This window comes from Carlito syrichta, unplaced genomic scaffold (genome assembly GCF_000164805.1).
Source record: "Carlito syrichta isolate Samal-C Ts95f unplaced genomic scaffold, Tarsius_syrichta-2.0.1 Scaffold303669, whole genome shotgun sequence".
In the NCBI taxonomy this organism is placed as follows: Eukaryota; Metazoa; Chordata; class Mammalia; order Primates; family Tarsiidae; genus Carlito; species Carlito syrichta.
In genome coordinates this window covers 719,291-729,881 of record NW_007247765.1, presented here as the reverse complement: position 1 = coordinate 729,881, position 10,591 = coordinate 719,291, and the positions used below count along the sequence as shown (strand labels likewise).

General features: G+C 45.7%; 1 protein-coding gene across 1 annotated transcript in view; it reads left to right on the top strand.

Moving 5' to 3' along the window:
• FYN (FYN proto-oncogene, Src family tyrosine kinase) overlaps nucleotides 1–10,591 on the top strand; it is a 158,464-nt gene that overhangs the window by 38,066 nt on the left and 109,807 nt on the right. Inside the window, exon 2 of the mRNA XM_021712853.1 lies at nucleotides 1,424–1,496. The gene's annotated coding sequence lies outside the window, so the exon portion shown is untranslated. The remainder of the gene's footprint in view (nucleotides 1–1,423; nucleotides 1,497–10,591) is intronic.

Below are 10,591 nucleotides of genomic sequence, written 5' to 3'. Positions count from 1 at the left end.
ACTGCAGCCTCAACCTGCTGGGCTCAGGCAATCCTTCTGCTTCAGCCTTCCAAGTAGCTGTAACCACAGGTGCGAACCACCACACCCGGCTGATTTTTTAATTTATTGTGGAGATGAGGTCTTACCATGTTGCTCGAACCCCTGGGCTTAGGCAATCCTCTTACCTCGGCCTCCCAAAGTGTTGGGATTACAGGCTTGGGCCTGAAATGTCATTTATGCCTAACTGTACTTCAGAATTACAGTAGCTACTAGACTTTTCTGAAAGTTATTTAAATATTCAAAGAAGTCCATCACAGTTTTCTTAAATATTTTGATAACTGTATGTCAATATACTTTGCTTCTTTTGAATCATGTGCATTTCATGGTTTAATTTCAAGCATTTAAAAACATTACTCAGAGAAAGCTGTCTCTAGACTGCAGCACAGGAAACGGTAAAGAGCCTCCCTTAGACCATGGCCAGGCCCCCCAGGCAGCAGGGATGGGTCAGACAGACACTCAGAGAAGGGTCTGGCCCACCTGGAAACTCAGATGCCACTGGACACCCCAGTATCCTATATGGAAAAAAGCGTAGGGGAGCTAGAGCCGCAGGCCAGCGAGATCTCACGGGGAATAGGAAGTGGGAAAGGTGTTCTGCCGGGAAGGGCAGCCAGACCTTGTGTGCAGGAAGGACGCCTCGCAGAGCCATGAGTGTTTATGCGCAGGGAGGCAGGGAGACGGTGTCTGCCAGGCACGATGCAGGTGAGAATGAGGGAAGCCACATGTTCCACACACCTGTGGGTCACAGCTGTGGTTTGTGGCCGAGGTGAGGAAGCTGTGTCAGGTTTCAAGCTAGAGGACTAGGAGAATGGTGATAACAGCTCACGTTTATTGAGTGCTTACTGTGTGCCAGATGCTGTTCTAAGCCTTTCTGTGCCATTTATATGTCAATTAATTGATATCATTTATCAATTAATTGTCCCAGGGTTATCATAGAAACCCTATGAGGTCAGTACAGTAGTCCTTATTTTGCAGATAATGAAACAAAGTCTAGAAAAGTATGGTTAGGAAAATTGCTCCAAGTCTCACAGCCATTAGGGAAGAAAGGAGGAAGAAATGTTACAAGGTCAATTTTAGAAATGGTTCCATTGTTCTCGTGTCTTATTTTAAAGGACTAAAAATTCAAATATCTGTAATCACGGTTTCTGGTTTATTTCATTATCTAATTATTTATGTATGTATTTGTATTAGTGAGTGCTGAGATAATTTGTAAATTGGTTTCATCTTCCTGTGAAAAACAGAGGAGACTGGTAGGTTGAGTTTGGCACGTTGATGGGTGCCCAGAACAGAGGGTGAGGTGGCAGTTTCCAGTAGAGAAGCTCAGTGTGCACTAAAATATTCCTGTTTAATGACGCGGTTGTTCTTTTGTTGCGGTATTGTCTTTCAGGACCAGTTCTGCCGCTGTTTTAGAAGACATGTGGTGTATATAAAGTTTATGATAGTTGGCGGAAATTTGGTAAGTGTTGCTGCATTTCTTTCTACTGCCTCTCGCTGCAAGTGGTGCTCAGAAGGGAAGCCATCGCCTTGTGCTGTTCATCTTTTAAATCTGTACTAAACTCAGGCAGAACGGAATTTTATAATTAAATGTGACATTGAATTGGTGTTTCCTGACAGTATGACATTTTTCTCTTGTTATGGCTGATGGTTTTAGGCAATATGGGGTTTTCTCAAATTTAGCAAGTCTAGATTTAGGAAAGCTTCCGGATGCAAGATAAAGAACACCCTTGACAGTTTTTATCCTAAGCCAACTGCGTAATCTAAGAGTAATAAACTTGCAGACCAAAAGAACCAAACAAATCCTCCAAAGCAGAGAGATCCTTAGGGCTCATATACTGAAATGGGAGAGAAGCTTGGGGAATGGAAATTAGGGATATGTGGAATTCAGAATGCCCAGGAGCCAGCATAACAGTGGTCTGAGATACCAAGAACATTCGATTCAGCAACCACTCTTCCTAGCAGTGAAAAAGAGGACAGACAGCCTTGAGGTTGGAGACCTGGGTTAAAATGTAAGTTCTGTTAGGTAACCTCTCTGAGCCTCAGTTTCTCTTCTGTAAAATAAGGATTATCATAATACCCACCTCACAGGGTTGCTGTGAGAATCAAATGAGCTGGGCCAGGCTGGGGCACAGCAGGTGCTCAATAAAGCACTCGTTCGTGATAATGGCAGCCTTGTCTGGAGACTGGACATTCGCCATTGAGGTCCAGCCACCAAGAGGTGTGGGTGTCTTCCAGCAGAAGGGCTACTGGGGATGGTGGGTCATACCCACATGCTGTCACAGGTGTCCCAGCTGCTCACCACAGCCTCCCTCCTACACAGGCTGCATCAGGAGCTTTGAAGCCCCTGGACATTGGCCTCCTTCTCCAACTCTGACGACCCATTCATAGGTGAGCTCGATGAACTCAGCTCTCTTCCTGCCACCTTCGTGACCAAGTGGGGTCACCTTGTTTGAGCTTTGTCCACTTTGGGATTAAATGTTACTTTGAGCCACATTAGCAACAAGAAAGAGAAGGGCTGGGGTGACGGATCCTCTGCTGGGCCTCAGTTGCCATGCTGAGGCTTTCATTTTCGAAGATTTCTCTGGCTCTGTACTCATCATGGAAACCCAATGACTAGGCTGATATTTTTTGGCTTTGACTAGAGGAACTTGGCTTTTGGGTGTGGCCTTTCCCTGTGGTTGAGGAGAGTCCACTGTGGCCCTGCACTGGCCAGTGCTTGAGGGCAGATGTCTGTAGGGGACTGCATTGCCCTTCCACAGAATCAGAGTTGGGCGTGGCCTCGAGGTTGACTGGCCCCCTCTGCTAACCAAGAAGTGTCTTCTACAGAGTCCCTGACAGGGAGATTCCAATTCTCTCAAGAGGAGGGGCTTGCTACTCACAAGGCAACTTGCTTCCATTAAAAAAACAGTTGGGAGCCATGGGGAAATTTATTTAGGGGGGTGACAAAATTGTTCTATATCTTAATTGTAGTGATATTTATGCAGTTGTATGCTTGTGTGAAAATTCATAGAACTAGAATGGGTGAATTTTGCTGTATGTTGATTAACCTGGGGTTTTTTTTTGGTAGAGATGGGGTCTTGCTGCATTGCCCAGGCTGGTCTCTAACTCCTGGCCTCAAGTACCCCTCCCACTTCTACCTCCCAAAGTGCTGAGATTACAGGCATGAGCCATTGTGCCCAGCCCCTAAACTTTAATTTTTAAAATGAAAAAAATGAGCAGTTAGACAAACAGAAAAATTAGTTCAACTTGTTATAAAGAAAGAAAGGAGTGGAAAGGAGAAAGAGGGAGGTAGGGAGGGCAAGCAGTGAGTCTTTGTGTTGAACTGCAGCATGCACATCACAGGACAGGCGCTTGGTCTTGTTCCATCCTGCATTCTCAGTGCCTGCACGTGGAGGTGTGTGATGGGATTTACAGTCACTCCTGCTCTCAGTGGCAGTCAGTCTACTCACTCATTCACACTCCCGCCTGCCACATTTGGAGACATTCTCTGCCCTCACTCATTTTCTCTGGATGAACTTGCTGCTCTCGTTCTTGGACTCTGTCCTGTGATGTCACTTTCGTATCCCTCCCCACCTGGCAGAGCCCCTTGAAAGCCTCTGCTTTCCCATGCCCTTCTGGGCACACAGGCCAGCACTGGGCACACTGCCCTGGAGCTGGCTAGGCGTGGGAGAAGCACAGCAGGTGCCTTGCTTCTGTGGATGACCTTTGCAGACCCCAACCTTGTCCTCCTCCCTCAAAATCAGTGTGAGGTGTCGGGCAGTGGATCGGAAGGAATTTCTTCAGGGCAATCTTCTCAGGAAGGTGCTCCTGTGGTCCCAGAGTCCAGTGGCAGCACACTGTCCTCTCAGAGGTCTTGGCTGGATGAAACCAGGTCCTGGCACCCTCCATGAGACTGCAAGAGCGTTGTTGATGAGTCTTGGGAGGGAGCAGGTGTCAGATCCCAAGTCCTCACTGTGAGTCATGGGAAGCTTGAAGTTCTTAAAACTAAAACTTGTGGGTGCCTTGAAAACCCTAGATTATTTTCCTGGCCATGCCAGGAGAAGATATTTAAGTGCATAAATATAGATAGAACAGTGGTTCTCACCGGCCAGTTTTGCCCTTCCGGAGGACATTTGGTAACATCTGAAGTCACTGTTGGTTGTCATGACCATGAGAGCAAAGTGGTTGTGTGCTTGTGATATCTGTTGGGTGGGGGCCAGGGATGCAGCTAAATGTCCTGTGATGCACAGGACAGTAACACATGCACACATGTGCACACACACATGTGCACATGCACAGAAAGGTCCAGCCCAAAATATCAGTAGTGCCAAGGCTGAGAAGCTCTGATATTAGAAGTAATTTAAAAGCGTAAATGTCTGCAGTACTTATTTTGAAAGTTTAAAATTTAAAATATCTTAACATTTAACAATATGTAAACAAATGTAAATATATAATATGTAAATATATACAATTACCTGTCTTGGTAAATGTATATGTAAATTTGGACATATAAAATAATATGTAAATTATATGAATAATATGCAGATATATAACTAATGTTTAATATATGTAAATAACATGTAAATGTAAAATAATAAAACACCAGGAAATGTGTTCAGAGCATCCTAGGAGTGGAATGGCTCTTACCCCTAACTCCAAGCAAAAAAATGGCCTGAACAAACTCAGACATCTAGGTCTCTGGTGGCTTATAAGGAACGGCAGCCAACTAAAGATAAAAGCAAGGCTCAGGAAACATGACCCCAGTATTCACACAAAAGAGTTTGTCTTGTATTTTAAATTTCACCCCCAGCCTCTTCAGATGTGTTAGTGGTTAGATGACCTCTGAGATGAAATGGTGTTTCCATCTGGGCTGTTCTTCCTTTTGAATCCAGGGTTGCGACTCTGGTGTTAGGGAAATGTGCCTGGGAGGAGAGAGATCTCTTTACAGATGATTGAGATTGGGCTTCTTGGTGCACAGCACTGTTTGTTTGCATCAGGTAGTTGGTGACTACACAGTCTGGTCTAAATGGGAGTGGATGGGAGCGTCTGTAGCCCAACATGGCCACATTTGCTGAAGCAGGGAGACGAAAACATCATCCGTCAATTTGTGATATAGAATAATCCACTTGAAAAGACTTTGCTTAATTATAGGGCCTCTTTTGGGAGGGTAGCAGTGCTTTCTGCGAGGTGTATTTTGGGATACGCTCACTCAGCTTCTAGGCCAATAATATCTTCCTAGAAAGGGTGTGGTGTGTGCCTGCCGACATAAATATTTTCTAACCAAAAGCTTTGGTGTGATATTCCTTCAGCTTTATTACTGTTCATTTTCTTCTTCTGATAGTCTTTCCTCTTGCAAGAGTGCTATGAAAATGGATTCTGGAAAGCCAGAGAAGAGGAGGATAAAATATCTCATTTCAGATGACCACATCCAGAGATTTAGGGACTTGTGATACCAGTATACTGTTTTTAAGATGAATGGAATTTAGAAGAATGTGGGAGATGGTAAAAACATCATGTTGACACTAATTTTTTTTTATTTGAGTCAAAGTCTCTCTCTGTCATCCAGGCTGGAGCGCAGTGGCATGCTCATGGCCACCGCAGCCTTGACCTGCTGGCCTCAGGCAATCCTTCCGCCTCAGCCTTCCCAGCAGCTGGAACCCACTGGTGCACACCACCCACACCTGGCTAATTTATTGTAGAGACCTAGGGCAGCGATCTGCATGCACTTTTGTTCTTTAGGACTTGCAGCATTTGTAGCTCTGCCTTCAGGGTCCAGCCTCTCATGGCCTCCTTCCCTTCTCTGAATACCTGAGGCTTTGGGCCTTCAAGGAGAGGTCAGAACTTTCTTTTCATCAGCAATTTCCTAGTTCTCATTTGAAAGTGAATGATAAGCCTGCTTGGTGGCTCAGCCTGTAATCCCATGCCTTTGGGAGGCTGAGGTGAGTGGATTGCCTGAGCCCGCAGGTTCAAGACCCGCCTGGGCAGCAACACCTCATCTCTACAATAAATCAAAAAATCAGCCGGGCATGGTAGCGCATGCCTGTAATTCCGGCTACTCGGAAGGCTGAGGCGGAAGGATCGCCGGAGCCCAGTGGGTCGAGGCTGCGGTGGCCGGGAATGGCTACTGCACTCCAGACTGGGCGACCGAGCGAGACTAACCCAACCAGACCTAAGTGCTGGTGAAAAGCTTTCATCTAAATGCTGAGTTGTAAAGGCCATGAAACGAGAGCAAGGATGCTCCATGGTGAGCGGGAGGCAGAGAGTTCCCTGAAGAGTCCTCCGTGAGCCTCCCCGAGCAGAATCAGAGAGCCTCCTTAGGTGTACAGCCCCCTGGGCCCACCGCACAGGAGAGTTAAGTCCCTGGGGTGGGTGTGAGCCTTCGTGCTGATAAATTCTCCAGGTGATTCCCTCGCATACTGAACCGCCAGACTCCTGCTCCACTCTCTACTTACGGTTTCTGCTCAGGGCTTACAGTCCACCTGAGTTGTCAACAGCAGTCAGTCCCACTTGCCTCAACATTCTCTCCCATAAGCACCACTCCAATATTCACAGAACAGGAGCCATGTACACTGGCTCACACCTGCAATCCCAGCACTTTGGGAGGTCGAGGCAGGAGGATTGCTTGAGCCCAGGAGTTCAAGACCAGCCTGGGCAACATAGCAAGACCTCGTCTCTACAAAAATGAAAAAATTTAGCTGGGCGTGGTAGCTCATGCCTATATCCCAGCTACTCAGGAGACTGAGGCAGAAGGATCGCCTGAGCTCAGGAGGTCAAGGCTGCAATGAGGTGATTGCGCCACTCACTCCAGCCTGGGCAACAGAGTGAGACTCAACTCAAAAAAAAAAAAATCAAAGAACAGCTCTCCAAAGTACATCATTCTGAAAATCATTGCATAGGAGGGCAGGGTGTCATTTTCTGTGTTGCTTTGGAACCTTGATCCCTGAATCTTTTATGATCCCTTGATCCACAATCGTTTTATCACTTGCTCCCTGAGAGAAGTGTCATTTTCATTCCAACTTAGTTTTGGCAACATCTGAGCCAGATGCTTTGAAGCCATGTTGTGGATGCCCCCTATCCATCTGCTGCAAATAGCCCACGTGTCTGTCATGGGCCTTCACACTACAATTCACACTGTAATGTAGTTTTTATCTGTAGCAACACTTATAAACCAAAACTTACGACTTATTACAGGAAACGTTTTCAGAGTAAGCAGCTGTCACGTATTCTAGTGCATCACTAGAGAGACAAGGCTTTCATGGACCCCATTGGGATCCCATGCTTGGCCTCACCCCCAGTCCCACCTCTGACTTGCAGGCTGCCTGTGTGGGTACCAATTAGGACATCATTTGAATAGCGAATTTACATTTAGAAAGAGCTGCAGCACATCTGATCCTCCCAAACCACTTCTCAGGTGGTGGAACCAATGTTGATACCAGGTAAAATCAGAGAATTTAGCCCTGTTTAAGACAGAGAGCATTTGGAGATGTGGGGATGGGTGAGGGGTGTCGTCCTTGATAAGACTAGGAGGTGCTGTTGGCACTTGGTGCAGTAGGGCGAGGGCAGGTAGGTGAGTGTCCTGCAGTGTCCGGGAAAGCTCTGCCCAGAGAAGAGCTGTCTCCACACAGCACCCAGAGCACCCCCAGGGAGATGCACTGCTCTGAGACTGTGCAGCTGCCATGAATAGAGCCAGTGCACACCCGTGCTGTATGAAACAGATGCTTACTAGCCCTCTCCATGATAAAGGCATCACAGAACTGGTTTCCACTTCAATAGAAACTCTCATTCCCTAAAATGGAATTCAGGGTGGCTGTACCACAGGTCACGACACTGCTCCCAGGCCTGGAACTCAGGCACAGCGTGCTTCACGCGGAAACGGGCTCTCTAAAGCCCAGTGGCCTGGCCAGCCAGCACCTTACCTTGTACCCATCCTTTTGCCTCAGGGCCCAGTGCAGGTGGGAGAGCCCAATAGGATGCTCCCCCACACCCTTGGATCCCACCTTACAGCTCCTAATAAGGAGCTGGGTGTCCCTTTCAGGAGTTTTTGATTTGTTATCTTAAGCTACCTGGTGGACTCTCTTAGGAGCTGTTGGAGGTGGCTTGAACATTGATTTTGATGTCAGCCAGCAAAGAAGCCAAAACAGTGGCTGCATCGGTTTGAATAAGCACACGTGAAATTTATTAAAGTGTAAAAAGAAAACCTTATTGAATGAAAAGCACCCAGGAAACCTGATGTGAATGCAGATGCTGAGGGAATTCTGACAGTGAAAGGCAGTGATATTGTCTCATCTTTTTTTTTTTTTTCTTTCCTCTTTTGTGTTTTTCCCTCTTTCAGTTTCTTTCCCAACTTTTTATATTGAAAAATTTCAAACCTATTGTCTGGGAGAACGATAAGATAAACACATTCCTTATCTCCTTTACCTAAATTCACCATTTGTCATTATTTTCTTTATTCCTTTCTCCCAATTGTTTATATATAAGTGATACATGTTATATAAATTTTGTTGAACCATTTGAAAGTAGCAAGCATCTTGACACTTTGTCTCTAATATTTCACCATCTGCCTCCTAAGAATAAGGACATTTTTCTACATAACATACTGTAATAATACTATTTTCACATCTAAGAACTTTAACAATAGTTTTATAATATTATCTAATAGTCCATCCATATTTAAATTCCCCACCTATCCCAAACTCTCTTACTTGCCTACTCCAAAATTCAGTAACTAATGAAGGATAACTTCTTTGATTCTATGGAACATTATATGACTTCCTAAACATGACCTTGAGATGCCCAAGCTGATTGTGGGGTGGAATGTCCTACCTCTAGGCTTGTCTGTGTCTTCACAGTGTTATTTAACTTGCTCCTCTGCCTAAAAATTGTTAGCTCTAGTAGCTTGTTCTTAGAAGGAGGTTAAACATTTTTTGGCAAGAATATTTCATAAGTGCTGCCAATGCACCTGATATTACATCACTTCGGGGGCAGGTGATGTCACCTTGTCCCACCATCCACAGTGCTGAGTTTGATCCCTCAGGGAAGGTGGTAATCAGACCTAGCCAGTGTCAAGGTACACGGAATTAGCAAGTCATTGGTGGGCTGGTACTTAGGTACTTTGTGAACACCCTGTCTCAGCCTTTATTCCATCCAGTGGTTTAAGTACCCCTGGATAATCCTCACCTAGATCCATCATTACTTTGGGATATTGTCTGGTATTTTCTATCCTTGACTTTCTCTTCCTGAATTCTTTGTCAGGTATGATCCAAGCCTTCAAATGTTTGCAGTGATGATGCTCTAGCCACTGCCTTAGTGGTCACCTGGATTTTGCCATGATGCCTTTTTTCTTGCCTTTGGGGTAAGAAGGAGTAACCTTAGTGGAGCAGTTACTCAATGCCAGGTCCTACATGTGGTCCTTAAGTGGAGATCTTTCATTTTCTCCCTACGCAGCAGCTCAGACTGGTGAAGTGACTTGCCCAAGGTCACCTAGTTTCTGTGGTAGAGCCAAGATGGCGCCGGACCCATCAGGTGTAGAGCCGAGGTTTTGCAGCTCTCCCAGGTATCCTTGGGTCCCCCGTAACTGTGCCTCCCACTCTACAGTCTACAGTTCTTGCCTCAGGCCACCAGTGCCCACCTGACCCAGTAGGTCCCTCAAGAGGCAAAGTCAGCTGGAGAAACACAAGCCACCCTCATTGGACAGACAGGCACTACTGGACTTCAACAGGCGGGCAGTGCTCTGCCAGAAACCTGGGTCCTTCTAGAACCATCTCCCCCTTTGAATGATGTCAACCAATTCACACATTCTGCAACTCATCAGCCGAGTCGCCAGTTCCAGCACCAGCACTATTGCTGGTTGAGGCAGGCTTGGGTGGGCCAAGGCTTTGTTTAGAAATGGGATTCAGTTGTTTGTTTGTATGTTTGTAACATCCTATTTTAAACAGAAAGCAATATGCTTGAGAAGTGGTCTTGTTTTGATGGGGGAGGGTGTTTGATTTTTGAAGAATAGTAAAGTTGGGTTTCATGGAAGTGTAATTTAACCGGATGAGTTAATAATCCAAGGCATTTTTATAGAATTTTGGATTTCTTAATTGGTAGGTGAATAGCACAGTGATAGATGTATCACACTTAGATTTATTTTGTTTAGTTTTCCACCAAGAGAATCAGATCATATGTTGATTTAAAAGAAAGCAAGTTCATTTCCCTCTGAATGTCACCCATGCCGCCTTTCTTTTTCACATTTCTCCAAGTCCCTGAGAGGAGGGTGGCATCTGCTGTACCCATCATGCACTTGTTGCTCTTTGTATGTCTTTATCTGTGTTAATATGTCACCAGAGACTGTGAGCTTGTTCCCATGAAAGGTACTGAGCAGAATTACCAGATAAGTAGCACTGCATGTCAGGACAAGTGCTGGCTGAGAAAAAAGATCTCTGAGGCTCATTCTGATGACTTTTAGCAGAATTATTCTTGAGTTTGGGGTGATGGGGAGTGAAGCAAGTGAAGAGCATTTCCAGTCTTCCTTCCTCATGCAAGAATCTGAAGCTGGGCTCGGTGGCTCAGCCTGTAATCCCACGCCTTTGGGAGGCTG